The sequence below is a fragment of the Camelus dromedarius genome, chromosome 33, assembly GCF_036321535.1.
Source record: "Camelus dromedarius isolate mCamDro1 chromosome 33, mCamDro1.pat, whole genome shotgun sequence".
Lineage (NCBI taxonomy): Eukaryota > Metazoa > Chordata > Mammalia > Artiodactyla > Camelidae > Camelus > Camelus dromedarius.
In genome coordinates, this window is record NC_087468.1 from 7537222 (window position 1) to 7557204 (window position 19983).

Genomic DNA, 19983 nt, shown 5'->3' on the forward strand with positions numbered 1-19983 from the left:
TCATAAATCATGACTAAGTGGAATTGGTTCAAGTTTGGTTCAAAATACAAGATCAATCAATCCTACTAATAAAATAAAAGAAAAACCCACATGATTGTATTAATAAAAGTAAGAAAAAACCCAACTGGTCACAATTCCACACCCTTTCCTTGGGATTTCCATGCTTCATTAATGACTAATAATGTAGAGCTGATGAGTTAATGAAATAAACAAACTCAACACAGAAGCATTCATTGAATACCTGGAATGTGCATTACGCCCATGGGGAGGACGTCCATCCTGCATTATTTGTTTTCACATGTGCATGGGTTTACGGCCCTTTCACAAGCCCTTTCCCGTGAGGCCAGTCACCTGTAACTCAGATATTCTACTCTTTCCTTCTCATGCAGGTATAAGGAACTCCCGAGTCTCGAGGTGAACATGCGCACGACCGATTGCCTCCAGCCTCATCCCTTACATAACATTTCATCCCCTTGAGGACTTAGTGCTCCTGCACCTGCCAGGTCGGATGTCCCCATGAACCAAGGTAATGCTCAGTTCTTGATGCATGGCTGCTGGAGCACCATGGTCATTTTCCACCAGGGCAGAGTAACACACCGAGGACCACTTCTGAGAAGTGGGCTGCAACTCTGCACCTGGGGATGGTCACCGTGAATCTACTATCAGGACTCAGTAAAGTCTGCTCACAACACCCAGAGCAGCAGCACAAGCTTTATACCCTAAGGAACTTGAAGACAAAAGAAACTATGCTGGGTGAATGCAACTTGAATAGACTTAGAGGTTTCAGACCTTATTCTTACGTGGCAACGTGAGCTTGGGGAGATTTGATTCAGTTTGCTCCCTCAAAACCTTCACGGCTGAGGTGTTGCAGCCCTTGTTGCTGTCTGACCAAAATATTCAAATTGACATGATGCTAAAGTAATCACTTCCTTATTAGAGACCATTCCCCAGTGTTTAAATACAGCTTCCCACCAAATAATAGCGGTCATCTTATTGAAATTTACATCTGAGTAGAATAAAATTTAATTTTGGTTCATTTGCCTACTGGGGGCTAATTTCAGAATCTTTCAGAAAAGCACAATAAATTGCTCATGGAAGACAAGAGTAAAGATTATTTTAATATTCTGAATGTGAAGGGAATCAATTTCCAGACATAAAATCTGGCACAATAAAGTGTTTTGATTTCACTTTGGGGACGAGTGTTTAACAAGATTTTCAAGAACTCCATGTGCCCAGAAGGTTAGGAATTGTTGATCTGAATTATATCTACTAGTGGATTTTTCACATATTTTAAGCAAAGAGCATCTACACAGCTTCTCATCTCACAGTCCTTTATTATTTTTAATTACATTTTCTGAAAGTTTATGTGTTGTTCTTATCTCACTTGTAAATACAAGTAACTTGTTTTAGAAAGGGGAAAACTTCAAAAGTCAAATAGAACACTGCACAGCTTAAATCAGGGATTAGGGAGACAAATGATGTGATAATGTGAAAATTACAGGTTCAGTTTTGATCCAAAGAACATATTTTGTTTGCCTTTTACTTGGCAAATCTAGCCATTTCTAATATTCCATTGGTATTTTTTGCTAGGTAATAGTCATTGTTAAGTGTGATCAAAACAAAATACTTTAGAACATTTAATAACTTGACACCGATTTCATGATGTTAACTGTGATTCTGACTAATTCAGATTAAAATGGACTATGTTTCACACAGCAGTTCACTAAGTGCAAGCCAAAATGGGATTGTGTTTGCCCTGCAGTTAACCAAAGCACCCGCCAGCAGAGATGCTGATGCTAAATGCTTTGGGATCTTGACTGACGGTTGCAAGGTCCAGGCAACACTGTCCTGATGAGGACAGTAGACCTAGAAAAGTTCCTGAGCTTGAAAAGACAGAATAGGTTTGTCTTTATGCCGAGTAAAGCTTAGTTTTTTGGGGGTTTTTTCTTTTGCTTGTTTGTTTTTGTAATGGACTTTCTGCTGAAATTATACTTAATCTGTAAGCAGTGTCCTCATCCAGAGATCTTAAGAGGGTTATCTTTTCCTGGGTGATTCATTCAAGAAACACAGAAAAGCAGACCCCACCCCCACCCCACCGCCACCCAGGCTGGGACACCCTTGAAACCTACAACCTTTGAATGCCTCTCTATTCTTGGCCTGTATCTTCCCATCATTGCAGATACTGGAGAGCACTGTAATCAGATGCAAAGTGGCACCTTCTACCAAGACTTTGGGTAAGCATTGTATTTACTGTACCACAGTACTCTCCACTAGGCACTAAAACAGAATACCCTTTTACAATTTCAAAAATTTATTTTTCTTACACACACACACACACCCCACACACCCTCGCACAGGGAGACACAGACACACACACACTCACATCTTAATATATGATATGCAGCCCTGGCTGCAGCAGAATATTAAACCATGTTTTCTGTCAATGTGATATAAAGAAACAAGAGGCCCCATGTAATTTGGATTTTTCTGGGCATCTAATTTCAATCTAATGTACTGTTGTGAAACTAAGCCAGTAAATCTATATGGCTGGTCCATTTGGGAACTTGGTCTGCGATCTTCGGTATCTGACAATTTCTGGTTTCCATTCCTTGTTCAGGGATGATAACAGTGTGATTTACAGGCATAACGAACAAATGAGATCAATTAAAATGTCCAAAAGTGGCACCTGTCTGCGTATAGGGTTGCAGCCAGTGATTCCCACAGCTTGGTTTCCTGTCGCCCCCACCATCTGCAAGCCCTCCCTGCACACAGAGTAACAATGATGGGTTGTTTCCTAATGGGCAGAAACCAAGAAAGCGGCCTTACCCTACAGCCTGGCCGTATGATTATTATCACTAACTGGAAACAACAGGTGTATTTTTCAACTCCATTTACACAAGCGATCCCTGTGTTTCATAGCTTTCATTAATATAGCTTCTTGAATTGCCCAATTTGTTACAAATTTGTACTGTCAGCTGCCTTTGTGCTTGAATTGAATTTGTCATGAAACTGAAGCTACCTTTCATTTGTATACATTATAGAATACTTTGATCATTGCCAGACACATTTGATACTTTTCCAAGTTCTTAGGTCATGGAGAAGGGGGAAATGGTTACTTCTGGATAAAAGTAACAATTGGATAAAACCCATCAGCACGTTTTTACATTTATTCTTCTGAAGTTTTGTAAAAGAATAAATAAATAATGGACATTGGGCAAATCTTATGATCATAAAGCATTATATTAAGTAGCATGTAGAAATTATGAAGGTGTAGGTATATTTTATTAGATTTGATTGCAATTAAAGTGTTGAGTTGAACTTTGTAAACATGCCTTTCACTTATGCTCTCATTTTGGGACAACATGAGCTAGATTGTATAATTAAAAGTGAAGATTTCTGTTCCATGATATGTTTATGAAGTCATAAATTGTATTTATGGAATAAATTGATACTATTAGCATATTGAAACTACAACTTAATGGATCTCTCAAAAGCTAGCCGGAGTCTCCATTCCTAACTGACATAAATCCCAAAATTAGAATGCACCAGAGAGTGTGAGTAGAGAGATTTGCCTACTGGATCATTTGCAATTCTCTATCTCAAATATCTAAGGCTCCTGTAAGTCAGAGGGCCACGTGTGCCAGTTTGGCTGGGATGATCCATGGTTAATGTGTATTAACCATGCATATTTTTAAATAGACCCCTTTTATCCTCACAAGTGAGTTTCAGTAGTTAATCATATAGACAGCCAATTTGTAAGTCTAACAAAATAACACTGTTAAAGTTAGTCACCTCTTATTTAAGAAAAAAAATAACATCTCAGCTATAACAATGTAATTCAAGGCACTCATTCAAATAAGCCTCAGTTAGATACAAGAGATCTCCTTTTTCTATAAAACAGCCTGAGCACACTCAGCTTGTAGACTATGGCTTCGGAGATTCTAAGTGTGATGTCATTCTTATGTGTTAATGTTTAACTGGTTTAGTCCTTTAAAAATAGTCACATAGAATTGCCGTTTAATTATCACCAACCCGCACATACAGTACTACACCATATCTTCTTCTTCAACAAAGAATAAAATACACAGGGAGGAAATCTAATTATACCTTATCTCTCGTACCATTTCTCTCCTCCAGGTTGCAGATGGTAGGATTCAAACTACAGAATCAAACTACTCAATCATTTCTAGCATGAAGAGTGGAGTCAACCAAGTTTATATCACAAAGAAAGAAAATGCTGACACATTTAAATTTCAAAAAACATAGACCTCTGAGAAGATGGTCATAAACGTGTAGGAAACGGTGCTCACCTGGGGGGGGGTGGTATTGTGCTTTTAAAATCTTAGTGTATCTACATCTAGATAGATAGATGGATGGATGGATAGATGGATGGATAGATGGATAGATAGATGGATGGATGGATAGATGGATAGATGGATGGATGGATGGATAGATGGATAGATAGATAGATAGTGATATACAATATATCTCTATTTAAGATATATATTTTTAATCCTTCCCATAAAAAAATTGCTGAAATTGCCCAAAGCTTCCAGAAACTTCCTAGGTAATAGTGTGTTGGAATAGATAGAACTTGAGCAATCATACAGCTCAATCTCTTCCAGAGAAATCTTAGAAACTCAGATTCTGGAAGATAGATTAATTTACTCAAGGTCATGAAGGAAGATAGTTTTAGAGCCAGGGTTCTGGCTACCTCATCCCTCCCCGCCCTTCCTTCCTTCCTCCTTCCTTCCCTCCCTCCCTCCCTCCCTCCTTCCTTGCTTCTTTATTTTTTAGTGTCTTTCTTAGGCAGCCTGGCATCACAACCCTCCCTGCTACCCTGAGAGCATTCAAGGGGCACAGGCAGGTGTGCGTCATGTTTATGGGCAGGGATGCTGTTTTCCTACATGACCTGATCTAGTTTACACCAAAGTTCTTCACTCTCCATTTGGGGAGTTTAGACGTTTTCGGGTAACTTCAGAGCGGATAAGTGACTGCCGTAGATAGGGGTCTTGGCATCACACATCGGTTCATCAACATTCCTACACCCACATTCCAGGAGCCCCCTGGGAAGAGCTCACATGGTGCTCTGAAGATAACTGTGCAGTAGAGGGAACAGTGGTCGAGCTACGTAACTGCAGTGAAACACCAGGAACTAGGCTGGGATAGTTCCATGTGCTATCGCTGTTCTGAATACCAGTGTTCACCACTCCGCTTGCTGCAATGGGCTAAGGGTTGTGTTTGTTCTCCACCCTGTCCTCTCCGACTAGACCGTGAGCACTTTGAGAACTGGATCAATGTTTTATTGATGTCAATTCTCATCCACAGCACTGGGTATGCACCGTTTAAGAAGTGATTGTCTAATTGTTGGAAGGATGGATGGATGGGCAGACAGGCAGAACATTCAATGGGACAAAGATAGCCAACTTGACAAAGAGTATTTTAGGAAGAATAAATTTAAGAAAAGTGGAAAAATTCAGAGAATTACTGAAAACTAGTATAAATTGGGGTGAGCTTTTGTAGGGCAAATAGATGATGCTGAAAAGACATGTCACTGAGGACGCTGGATGCTGAACTAAGGAATAATTTTTTCTTAATGAAACAGAGCAACCTGCTCAAAGTTCTTAATAAGGGGAAGGAAGAGATTTGATTTGCATATTTTTGAGGTAGTTGATCCAGCAACTGGGTCTAGTATAATTATCTCTGTCTCCAGGTTTATTTAAATATGGGAGAAGTAAACTATAAATGACACTCTCTAGAGCTGTAAATATTCTATAAGCAACTCCATGAAAAATGAATACAAGCCAATCAACCAGAAGACTCCTGTCTCAGTCAGTCGTCTGCACGCCCATCAGACCTGAACACCAGCTGCGGTGAGCTCAGGCCTGGATGAATCTCATAAGCTAGGCTTTCTCATTCCGCTAACCGAGCCTGGCAGCCCAGGGTTTGGAAAACTTTCAGCCACCTTCCCATCCCAGGAATGGACCTGTGATCTCAGGCACCAGTCCTCATCTCTTCCCACCAAGGAAAAAGAGAAGTCAAAGGGAGAGATAATAATAATAGTAATGTAATAGCTCACCATGGTTAGGAACAAGACAAAATTCATCAGTTTTGCTTCTTTTTCTCAGACTAGCAATTAGGATTTGCCATGAGTAGGTGATGATGATTAAGGAACAAGGAACAGAGTCCCAACGGGACCCTGGTGTGGGCCATCTGCAGGGTCAGTCAGAACAACAGCACGTGGGGAAGGCACTCCTCCCTCTGGGGAGCCGCTTTGAATCCCGGCGATGAATGCTGTGTGTTCCTCTGTTCGGGTACCGCGTTTAAAAGCATTGTTTACCATCACCTTGTAATCAGCCTGCCTCGGCACCCTCCTATTACCCCTGATAACAGTGTGGCTGCAATTTAGACCTGAATGGAACAGGTCTTGGATAGGCCTCTTGATGGTTTTCAAGAACGGTGATTTGCATTTCAGCTGGATTATACCTTCCGGTGCATCACGGAGGTAGAGTGACCACAGAGCAAGTGCTTAGCCCCGCCACACTGCAGACAGTGCAGCTGGGCCACTGCAGGGAGGGCTGCAGCCACTGCTGAGACCCCGAGTGGGACAGTTCTTTCCATGCGGTGGCACTAACCATCTGTGGGTGACAGAAAGAGACACTGGTGCTGTCCACACTGCTGTTTTAAACTGATGTGAGAACAGCAACCCTGCCGGGAAGAGTTTCATGACCGCAGCCGTCTCTGAGTGAGGGAGATCAAGATCGCCTGCTAATATTATCTCACAAAAATCATGCAAGATAAGGTTTTTTGTGGGTCTGCTTTACATTTTCTAAGACAGCACAACTTCTTTTGGTAAATTTGTTCTACTGTAAGACCAAAATAAGCCGAAGTGAGATTGCAGAGCAAAGCTAGTATCAATATTATGACCAGTTATTGTTTTCAATGAATGCTTATTTATGGATACTTATTAAATGCATTAATAGTCACTTCATTCTGTAATCGAGATTATTTCTACATTTTTGGCTTTCTTGAGGTATAGATTACCATCCAATTCATCCACCTTAAGTGTCCATTTGGTGAATTTTGGCAATTGCTTGCAGTCACAAAATCACCAGTGTAATCAAGATATGAAACTGTTCAGCAGCCAAAAGTTTCCTTGTGGCCTTGTTAATCAATGTCTCCCCTGGCCACAAGCCCCAGGCCACCATTGATCTGCTTTCTGTCACTATAGTTTTGCCTTTCCTAGAATTTCACATAATTATTTAAAAACAAAGGCAAAAGAGAAAATCTTGAAAGCAGTAGGTGAGAAGCACCAGGTCACTTCAAGGGACTCTCAATAAGGTTAACAGCCAAGCATCATCAGAAACCATAGGGGCCAGAAAGCAATGGGATGACACATTGGAAGTGGTCAAAGAGAAAAAATTGTCAACCAAGAATTCAATATCCAGTAAAACTATGCTTTAAAAATGAAGGAGACATTAAGGCATCCCTAGGCAAACGAAAGCTGGGGAGTGTGTCGGCCGTAGACCTACTCTGCAGGAAGTGCAATAAAAGGTTGTTCAGGACGAAATAAAAGGATGCTTGAGGGTAATTCAAAGCCACACGAAGAAATAAAGAACACTAGGACAGGTAACTACATTGGTAAATATAATTACCAGAATTATTGTATTTTTGGTTTAAATCTCATTTCTGCTTTCACATGGTTTAAAAGGCATCATAAAAATTATAAATCCATGTTAATGACCACACAGTATATAAAGACATAATTTGTAACAACAGCATAAAGGGAGGGGGGAAGAACTGTGTTGAAGCAGAGTTTATATACGCTATTGAAGCCGGGATGGTGTCAATTTAGGTTATATTGTTATAAATTTAGAATTTTAAATGTAATCCCCAGGTTAACCACTAAGAAGATAATGTAAAAATACACAGAAAATTAAATGAAGAGAGGAAAACACACACACATACATTATTACGACTAATCTTACAGAAATAAGAAGGATTATAAGAAAATACTAAGAACAGTTATAGAGCAAAACAAAGTAACCTAGATAAAATGTAAAAATTTGTAGAGATTGCCAAAATTGACTCAAGCAGAAGGAAGGAATCTAAATCAACTTCCATAAAGTAAAGAAATTGAATCAGCAATCAAAAACCTCCCAAAGGAAGGTCTAAGACCAGATGGCTTTACCGAGGAACATCTACCAAACATTTAAAAAAGGATTATCACCAACTCTTCTCAAAATCTCCCAGAAAACATAAGCAGGGGAAAATTTTTCCTGATTCATTCTAAGAGGCTAGCAAAGACACCACAAGAAAAGAAAAACACTCAACATTTCTTATTAACATAGAAGCAAATGTCCTCAACAGAACACTAGCAGACTGAACACAACGTGCAGAAAGGATTCCACACCACGACCACGTGGGGTTTATTCCAGTGATGGAGGGGTTGTTCCCTTCCCTAACATAAGAAAATCAATTAATGTACTACACCACAGTAATAGAACAAAGGAAAAAACAGATGATTGTCTAAATGGATGTGGAAAAAGCATTTGACAGAATTCAGAGCATTTTCATGATTAAAAAAAAACTCAGAAAACCAGGAATAGATGAAAACTCACTCTATATGATAAAGGATATTTTTTAAGAGCCCCCATGTAACATCATACTTAATTGTAAATGACTGAAAATTCACCCCCCCACCCCCACCAGAAACACAAGGCAAGGATGCCCACTTCCACATCTCTGCTAGTCAACATTGTTCTGGAAGTTCATCCAGAGAAATTGAACAGGAAACAGAAATGAAAGACAACCAAATGTGAAAAAAGAATTTATTTCTATTTTCAGGTGACATGATTCTATATATTGAAAATCCCAAAGAAGTTTTTCAATAACTAACTAGAGCTAATAAACAAATTCAGCAAAATTGCAGTTTACAAAATTTAAAAAACCCTCCATTTTGTTTGCACGCACCAGCCACGAACAGCCCAAAACAGAAATTTTAAAAAGAAAAAAGAATTCAATTTACATTAGTATCCAAAAGAATAAAATGCCAAGATAAATTTAGCCAAAGTGCTAAAAGATTTGTATATAGAAAACTTTTTTTTAATTTCTGAAAGAAATTAAGAAAAACCTAAATAAAGGGAAAAACATCCCACATTCACAGATTGGAAAATTTAATAGTGAAGACATTAATATTACCCAAAGAGATCTACATATTAAACATAATCCCTATTAAAATTTCAACAGCCATAGATTCTTAGATATGACACCAAAATCATCAGTGACCAAAAAAATTGATAATTGGACTTCATAAAAAATAATTAAAAAAAAAAGCAAAAACCAAGGCTAGGTCTGGCAGACAAGATGGATGGTGGTTCAGCCAGAAATAGAGCGAGTTTTGTTGTTGTTTAGATATCGTAAGCAGCTGCAGGTGCAGTGGAGGCTCAGGAAGGCTGGAGGGCAGGCGTTCTAGTGTGAGACAAGCTTCAAAGTGTCAGAAGTTTGTAGGAGGGATGGGCTAGTCTGCACTGAGATGGTGTAGGAGTTCTCAGCGTGTGTATGCATTCTGCAGACTTGAGGTCTGAAATGAATTCTTCATAACTGTGGGAAGCAGAATGATGCCTCCCAAGTCCAGGCAGGCGCCCAGGCCCTGACCAGGGACTCTGTGAAGAGATTACCTTATGTGGCAAAAAGGATTTTGTCGAGGTGACTGAGTTAAGGACTTTGAGATGCGGAGATTATCCAGGATCCCCACACCTTGATTTTAGTCCCGGGAGACCTGTGTGAACAGGACCATAAGATCACAAATCTGCATTGTTGTCTTCTTTCAAATTTGTGGCAATTTGTTGTGGCAGCAATCAAAAACCAACACAGTAGTTTTGGGGTTACTTATAGACATATAAGTTAATGTAGAAATTGTGTGTGTGTGTGTGTGTGTGTGTGTGTGTTCAGCTGTGACTAGGCGTGCTAATTTCCCTGGCCACTCTTACAGTAAGGAAGGAACCTTGGAAGGGTCACCCACAGCAAAGCTCCTTCTGGGCATTTGAATTTCTTGACTTTACCCACAGGAACTCCCATTACGGATATTCTCAAAAAAGTGACATCAAGGGAAATAGAAATTAGTTTCAGAGAGAAACAGGAAGCTCAGGAAAAAAGGCACTGGTGACCAGCACAGAAGGGGAATCTGTGCCCCTCCAACTCCAGGTCCCAGCCAGAGCATTTCCTCATTTAACTTTATTTAATTTTATTTTATTATTTTAATAATAAAAATCATTTAATTTTATTATTCTGATTAGACCAGTGAAGAAACAGAGAGATTATCGGCCCAGTGCTCCAAGCTGGCAAATAACAGTCAGCTTCAAACCCAGATTTGTCTGTTTCCAAATTCCTGCTGATTCAGCTCTCGGAACGGCCTCTGATGAAGGTCAGAGCGAGGCTCTCGCGGCTGCACTGGGTGTGATTGTGCCTTGTCCTCCACATAGGCTCCCACCAGGCCCGCAATCAGCATGAACTGAAGAGCACGGCTTTAGAAACACCCTCATTTTCCCCCCAAAACCACCAACTTCACGTATTCTCAACACCAGGCTAAGTTCCCAAAACAAGTAACCAGGAGAACAACCAGGGTTGAACTCTTTCTTTAAGAGACTCACAAGTATTTGGAGAGATAAGAGAGGAAGAAATTGAAGATATAATTAAACAGTAAGTTACACAGGGCCAGAGGCCCCTAGAAGGAAGAACCAGTGGGATATGGGACATTGGGGATGTCTGCACGGAGAGGGAAGGATTTGGCCAGACTCAACCACGGGGCTGAGTGCCCGGTGGTGGGAGCGTCTCAGTCCATCCTGCACCAAGTCTGAACACCAGCTGGACAGCCGGCACTTGCTGGGGGCTGGGAGGCATCACCCTGCCCTCAGGGCTCACAAAGCCGCGGTATGACCTTTCTGACAGACCGGCTTGGCGTTGGGGTGTGATATGTGCACATCGAAGAACGTAGATTAAAAACTGGGGAGGAGGGAATGCGATCAATCCTGACAGAGCATGTTCCTCAGACTCAACATTATGCCATGATTTGTTGATGGTTTTTTAATCGGTTCACGCTTGCAGTAATTCAAGATTTGGTAGTTTCAATGTGTTGTTAGAAAGGCACCATCTTGTCAATTCGTATGTAAGCTGAACCCCGGAGGCGGGCACTCCCGAGTTCCCATGACTGGGAAGTACTGAGTATTAGCAGAAATGAGGGAAATGGCTAGTGTTCCATCATTCTAGTTTCACTAGAATATAGGGGGACCACTCTGTGAAGAAGTGAAATATATTTTGAATGCACTCATTTATAAATTCTTTTGTATACGCGCGCGCGCACACACACACACACACACACACTGCATTTTGCTCACCAAACTTGTACTGCGCATATTCTGCCTTCTGACCTGAGGGTGGTTCATTTAAAGTGAAATGCATTTCAGAAAATGGATCTCTTCCTTGTGGCCCTTGCAGACCTTGATGCCTCTCTCCTGACTGACGTATTTGCTGCATTTTTTTTTTTTTCCAGGGGAACCAACGCTGTTTCTCTGGTCATTAACTCTCTTTTCTATACAGCATAGAAAAACTCTGTCTTCTGCCTTCACTCCTTTTGGAGAATTTTGCTGAAATACAGCTCTAGCTCATCTTCATTTTTTCCCTTTTTTCTTTCTTTTTTTTCCACCCTGCAAAATACCTATTGCTCGGGAAGTTTTGCCTGCCCTCCTGAGCAGCCGTCCCCCATCACCCTGAGAAGCACCAGACCCAGAGACGGAAGGTGTCCAGCGTCTGGGGTAATTCCTCGTGGGTAGCTAGTCCACTGAAGCCCTGTAATCTGGAAAAAGCCTAACTTGCAGAAGGATTCTCAGATCAGTCTCTCCTTACACAGTTTGCAGAGTCAGCCAAAGCCAGGAAAGGTTAAGCACAATCTCTGAAGTGAGGGCTGGATTCCAAAAATGATTTAAAAAAAAAAACAACTGAAATATTTTGAAGGCGTTTAAGTTTGCTTATTACAGATCTTTTTCTTCAAGGTAACTGCTTTATATATGGCTGAAATCGTGACATTATGCCCCAGTCTTACGTGAATAAACCTCATTACACGCTGTCTTCACGGCGACCAGGTTACTGCTGCACAGAGTCGGTTTCATCCACATGATTTCGATTACATGACAGCAGCACGAGTCTCTTTTCTTTCTTCTCCTTCTCTCGGGTATAAGCTCACTGTGATATTCCTTTAGATGGTATTTGCCCCTTTGACTTTCCCCCAGATCCACGAGATGGTGTATGCTCCAAACACATAACATTATCAACTTTAAGGGCTGCAATTGATTGAATATTTTGACAAATACACCTCTCTAATTCCTGAAGCCATATGGATGTGCAGGATGCCATATGGAATAAAGTACTCAGCCTCATGAAATGATCCAAAAGCATTTTTTTTATTAGCGGTTATTTCCTTGAACTGAAAACTGATTAGATTTTGAATATTCCGTCACTGGGGATAGTAATCTAGCCAACCCTGTATTCTCAGCAGCACCTTTAGTGACGGAAGTATATTGCTAAAGGAGACATTCTTTATGAGGGTCACCACATTTAAAAAATCTCAGGGAAAAGGCTACTTCTATATTCTTTGTATGTCCCTTAGGATTCTCCGCAGAAAGCAACAGAAATCGTCAATGAGCTGTCTTAAACAAGGAGGAAAACGGAATTATCCCGTAGTGCAGTGAAAGGGTTGGGTAGTCAGTGGCTGATGGTGTGTCACCGGTAGCCAGCGCTCCATCCTTGCACGGACCCCTCTGGCATTGCAGACCCACTCTCCAGCTGGCCACCCTGATGGTTGCGAAATGGCAATGTCAACCTGGATGGGACACACGCACATTGACGGTGTCCAGTGAGGGCAGATGAACCGTCTCCTCCCAACTGGCTCTTTTGTAAGAAGTCCTTTCTCAGAAATCATTCAGCAGCGACTCCCTCGCGACTCATTCTGAGTTGTCACATGTTTGTTTCAAGACTAAGCATACGGGAAGCGAGATTTCCGTGACTGGCCTGGTGACATCTGTGGCTGCAGGAGAAAGGCAGACCCTGAAGCGAACTAGTGCTCTCTGAGAAGGGAAGACAGCGGCGGGGCTGGATGGAGAGCCTGGCAAACAAGACGGGTGACACTCCCATATTTCTTTACATTTAGAAAATTGACTTGGTCAGACCTCCTCCACAAAATCCTGCTGGGTGAATTCTTTCCCGTGGAGTAAATAAACAGAATTACCCCCAAAGATCATCAGAAAAATAGTTCATTGAAACCGGAGAGAGTTCAAGCCATGGGTATTGGTTGAAACTGACCTTTCCGGGGCCACAGTGTCTATGTCTTAGAGAAAACCTTACTGAAAATAAAAGATACGTGGAATGGGTTTTCTTCTTTGCTAAATGGCTGTGTGAGTGTTTTCAAATCACTAATCTCCAACCTGCAATTCTTCTTCTGTTTACAGAATGTGATGCCTTTTGAACCTCTTCAATGAAATACTTAAGACGGTAAAGAGAAATGAAGGGTGCCCGTCAGACACTCAGAGACGGGTCTTACTTCAGCAGATCAGGCCCCAGACGGACCTCCCGTGCGGCTTCAGACACCGACTTCCTAGTCCATCTTGACAGCTGAGTCCGCATGGTGGCTCCTTGAACAGAATCCTGAAGGTTTTCGTTTTGTTTTAACATTTGCAGAAAGTTTGTACTGGCCTGTCTCCCTGAGGAGCAATGAAAGGGCTGGGGGTTGGAATTCCTAACCCGCTCAAGCTCAATCTCTAACTCGCTGTGTGAGCCACAACGGCTTACACAAAGAGGGCCTCGGAGTTCTCATCCCCAGGGTAGGCGTGAGTGAGAAGGGAACTTGCTGATTTCTGAACCCAAATTCAGCCCTTTGGTTCTGTGATTCTCAATTGAATTAAAGTAAATACAATGGCCCGAAAGGTCCAAATGGAAGCAAATCGTGGTGCCCAACCAGAACTCAAAACCATAGATAGCCACTGAGTAATATTTTGACTATAGCTTCTGTGCAAATATGGGAATAGAAGTCAAAGTTTCTGTAAACCACAATTGATGGACTCCAACCCAGAATGAACTTTGCAGACCCTTCTTGCCTCAAGCGTTAAAAAGTTATCTGTCTGTTTTATATACAAAATTTGACTTATTTGTGGCTACAAAGTATTCTCTGGTAAGAAATCTAGGTTTTAGAGGTAAAAATACAAAAAATTGGAAGCCATTAGGGTTTCGCTTTCCTTGTCTAAGACTAGATTAAGCTCCTACATCTAAAATCTAAGGTAAGAAAGAGTATGTTTTGTCAGAAGCACGTAGGGGAAAAAGAGACTAATGTTTACAGCCTACCTGTATGTCATCTACTCCATTTTTTTGTTCACAATTCATTTTGATTCATCTTCATATTAGGTACTGAAATTCTTTTATCCCATTAACACCCTTTCTTTCAGAAATCTGTAAATGAAGATAATTAAGAAACATATTTTTGTAAGCACTAGCTTCTGAAATATTCATTATTAACCTGCTGGCTACATTGTCCCTTTTTATGTTTATATAATTAATTAAGTATCTCTCTTCTAAGACGTACATTTTCAGGTAATTTATTAATACTATTCAGGTTTTGACTTGTCTATTTCCTCTTTCTGCATTTAAAGGAAAATTTTTTTGTCGTTGTTCATCAGAATCTCTCTCACCTTTTAATTTTTCTAGTAGAGTTGAAGCAGTTGAAGACAGTGAAAGTTGGACCCTCTTTCTATTTCGCTAAGGCAAGAATATGACAATGCATTTAAAGAACTTGAGGGAAGGAGGAGCACTAAATATAAACATTTCAGGACAGAAACACAGAAGATGTATGGCCCAAACATTAATTCTAGGATATTCATGGGGCAGGTTAATGCCAGATCCAAAAAAATCTGAGATGACTGCTTTTAAATAGCATTTGAATTCTAATTTCAGTTGATGAAACCCATTCTGTAGTTTTTCACAGATGATTTAATATAAATAATTCTTGCACAATTTCCAAGTTTTCTAATTTTCTGTATTAGAAAAACACTGGAAGTTACGTCTGGCTCTGAGGGTGAGCTGCTTCCCCCAGAGAGCTGAGAAAATTTAGTGTCAGGGTACTCGGCCCCTAGAAACCATCTTAAATTGTCTTTTGGAGTCACCAAGAAAGAATCCTGATTGCATTGTAATTGTTTTTAGTAACAAATTAGTTGCATTTGGTACTTTCATTCAACTAAAAATAGTATTAAATCAGGAAAAGAAGCAGCCGAGAAATGGGCACCATGTCTCAAAGTGTTCCCAGACCTTGAGTTTTCTTGAAATGACTAAATTACTATGGAAAATTCATTTCATGCGTGTTTACTCTGCAGAATCCCTTAACTGGATAGCTAAGAAAAATTAAAATTGGGAATGGTCACAGTGATGCCAAAAGCCGCAACTGATTTTCCTGAATAAGAATTTCCATATATATGAAAAGTCAGTGAAATTGTACACAGATTGGCTGATTCTAGTGAATTATGCTGCCAGATTGGGCCTGAGAGTAGTTGTTACAGAACAGTCTGAAAGCACCCACTGGAAGCCAGCGAGGCTCCTTGTTCAAAACGTCGAAGGATTAGATTCACGCTTTGGAAGTGGCCTTGATTCCACGTATCAATTGTGTCTCAAAAAATACTTTCAATTAAAAAAAAATAATATAACTTCTAAAAATGTCCAGATGGAACTTACACTCTCTTCCATCATTCCAGCCATTTATTTAACAAACATTCATTGAATGAGTAAGCCAATGGACTATCTAGACAAAGGTTTTTCCAAGAGAGGAAACAGCTGGTACAAAGGCCCAAAGACTTAAAAAAAAATGTTGGCATGTTCAAAGGCAGCAGAAAAACTGTGTGGAGTGTAGTTCATACATGTTTGGGGTGGGGGGAAGGAATATTGTAGGAGATAAAGAAAAAGAATGAGTCAGAATGCAGGTCAGTGGAAGCTGGAAACTCTGCAGAAGAGTTCGCTATAATTCTAAGTGTGATAATGAGTTAAGAGAATGTGCTATGAATTTTAAAATCCTTCTGACTTTATAGGGAAAAATGAATTATAGAGGAACAGAAAAACGGAGGGTCAGTTACAAGGCTATTACCTATCACTGGGGCAAGAAATAGTGGTGTCTTAGGTGTGGGCGGTAGACACAGGTTGAGAAGACATTGATTCAGAATACATCCTGAAGACACTTTAGGAGTGCTGAGGAGTTGAACACGAGTCGGGGCGGGGAAAGTGCATGATCTGGGGGCTTTGGCTTGAGAACTCGCTGTGAGGTGGTGCAGTCACCCTCTGCCGGGGAGGCTGAGAGAGCTGATGGGGAGGGTGGCGAGTGAGGGAGCAGGATCTCTCCGTTGTGTGGATAAAGGTTGAGATGTAAATTCAACATCAGAGTAGATGTTTCAGCAGTTGGATATGTGATCCTGGAGAGTTAAAGAACTTCGGTGTGGAATTTTAAGTTTGGAAGTTATCAATGTTTAGAAATAACGTGCATTCATGGAGCTGCTTGAAGTTACCTAGAACGCGAAGTGTAACTTCTCAGCACATTGGGGTCCATCGGAGAGGAAGAAAGCAGGGACAGAGGCTGAGACCGACTGGCCTGGACAGATCTGGGGGACAGTGAGCCCTAGATCTACTCATTTATAGCAAATGCACACGTTTTAAAGTTTAGTACATATAGGCTCTTACAGAATGTTCATTCAAAATAATTATTCCACCTGCATAGCTTTAGTGCAATGAGTGGGTGTGTGTGTGTGTGTGTGTGCATGTGTGTGCATGTGCGTGCGTGTGTGTGTGTGTGTGTGTGTGTATGTGTGTGTGTATCCCATAAGACATCGTCCACAATTCAATAGGATGACATGTATTCAGGAGGACAGGAACCATGTCTGTTTTACTTCTTATTTTATCCTCAGTATTTAGCAGAGTAAATGTCACGCGCTCTATAAGTATTTATTGAGTAAATGAATCAGTGAATGAAACCAGAAGATCTTGCCTTGTTGACACAATTGTCTTGGGGATATATGCACCTTGAATGCAGTTCTGAGTTTCCAGAAGCTTGGTGTCAAGGCACCTTCTCTTACTCAACAGCCCTGAGTGTCTCCGTCATCTGCGATACCGCCCCATGGCCAGGTGGACACGCGGCCTCCTCCCACAGACGGGAGACTGATTCCGTAATGAAGACGTGTCAGATGCACTCTTAGCATCCACGGCAGTACCTTTTCCTTCTAGGTTACCTACAGTTTCATTTTCTGTCCTTGAAAGGAAGTTACTAGAAAAGATTTTCCAATATTTCCCATCAGTGTAGAAACATGTCTCCCACATATTTACACAATGTCCAGGCTTCAGGAGAGAAAACAAAGCCTCTCCGAGGAATCCAGCCTTCCTGCACTGTGCACGGCATGATTCTTCGGACAACTGGGCTGGCCGGATGAGTGAAGCCGCCCTGTCTATGCTCCACGTGGGAGATCTCCTTCCCCGCCCTCAGCTCGCCTCAGGCACCATCTGGGGCTCGTGAGGACTGACACTCAGGTAGAAGGCAATGGTGTCACCACAAGGGTTTGTTAAAATACAGAACTGAATCACTTTTATGCAGATGGAAAGGGCCACTGTCCTGAGCTTCCCAAAATACCCGCCCCACCCCAGACCTTCTCTCCAAGATGAGGCAACAAAAGGGTTAAAGTCTGCAGCTCACCGGCCAGTGTTCATCTAGGTCGGTCTGACTGGTCAATGCACCTTTTGAGAATACATCCCTGGACCTCTGACATCCCAACGAGGTGAGAGTGTGAGAGAAAGTTCCTATATTAGATAATACTCAAATTCAAATTCTTTTTTATTTGTTTAAGTAAAATAAATAGACAGGAATTAGTTATCCTATTCTCTTTCCTGGAAGTCCCCCTTTAAAATCTCTGGACTTAACAATATCCAAGGTTTCTTTGCGATTACAAAAAAAAAAAAAAGAAATTTTCTGTGATCTTATAATCCACAAATGAAATTCTTCAAATTCAAAATTACATTAATTTTTTTAGAATTTTTTTTAGAAATATAGTTGTTCTCTATATATCTACTGATACTCAAAAATTTTATTCATATAAAAAGAAATAAGGGAGGTAAAACATGATGTATAAATTCAAATCCAATCTTCACTGCTTTGTCCTGTCGACTTGATAAGAGGAGAGTCAAGGTCACATAATTAAGGGTAATTCTGAATATGTGAATTCTCCAGCAGTTGATTGTATTCACACATTTGGACTTTCTGTTTGGCTGCATACTCTCTGGGCAATTTTTCTACCTCTGTTGAATTAATTTAATAATGTCACTGCTTGAAAAAGCCTAAGATACAGAAAAATGTCACCTTTCCTATGTAGAGAATGGCATTTTGTTTTCTTTTTTTCAAGAAAAGAAACAAAAATAAAGCATTTGTATTAAAATATTCTCTGTGAAGGCAAATAGGAATCTGCGTGTTACACGCCGGTAGAAACTAATTGATCTTCAAGGGGCCTTGCTGGCCTTACCCAAATGAGCAGAAATGTGCTGGACCATCAAAACCTTTGGGGTGATTGTTTCTGACTTAAGTATGGCGGCATGAATAAAACCCTCCCAGAAGGAACTCATTATATTTAGAACTTGCTCTTTTTTAGCTAAGGGACAAAAACTGGAGTTTATCGAAGGCCATCCAATCTTCCAGTTTCTAAAGGGACTGAGAAGATAAGCTAATTCTGAACTCAAAACAGAGACCATTCTGGTGCGTCCCACTGAATTTTGTTGTTTTGAGAGAGGATTCGTAGAGAGCATAAATGTTTCTCTCTGTGTAAACACATTTGAGATTCAGAATACTAGAAGCCCCAGATCAGATGCAAACCTCCATCAGGCCAGCCCCAAAAGCACTGCGGACATCAAAAGCAATGTCTGGTCCACACATCAAAACCAGACAAAAATCAAATCAAATCCTTCATACCTAGTGAGGTTCTGTTTTAATGAAATAAATCACATCCGCCACTGTGAATTACACAAATTCTGGGGTAAGTGCAGTTACAATTTGCATTTTAACTGCTATTTTGACATCCATAAGCTAATGGAGAAGAATAAAGGATGGAGTGGTCCCAGACACCCACCTGCAAAAGAGAAGCTGGAGGAAAAAGGCAAAACCATAATATAATAGAGAATGTATTTTCCAGGTAATTTTTGCAGTATTACACTTAGTCCTTCCAACTATATTAAGTGTTAGGTATTACTATGGGCCCTATTTTTTTAAGGTTCATAGAAATGGGGTACATATTGTCAGAGGTCAAATGAGAATAGAGCAGGGATTGAAATCTAGGTCCACCAAACCCGCGTTTATGCGTGTAATCAGGATTCCATGAAGAAAGAAAGATGTCCCTGTGTTCCCTTGAGCTGGCACTTCATGTATTGTGTCTCCTTTAATCTCCACCACGCTAATCTTTTCCAACATGGTTGGCAGTTAGAAAGCATGTGTTGAAAGAATAAAGGTAGTCATGGAAAAGCGACTGCATTTTATGCCGGGGTCAGTGCTGGGAGTTCAGATGGACACAGCAACAAACGGCAGAAGCCAGAGATCAGACCCAAGGTCAAGGGGATAAATGTAACATCACTGCCCAGAACCCAGAGGACGTCATTGCTACCACACACGGGAAGCACGTTAGAACGTTTTTACTTGGTGCTTAAAGGGCAGGATTACCCCAGCAGGCGTGAAGACTCAGGGAACATCCAGACTTCCGGGTTAAGAAAGAAATGAGTTAAGAAAAGTTGACGACAGTTTGACACAGGTTTTTATGTCCCTCAAAGGCATCGTAATAATTGTGGTTCTGTTTTCTTTGCTATATCAAGCATTTTGTACTAATAAATTCAGAATAACACGTGTTTCAGTCTAGAAGAGAAAAATGTGGAAAAACA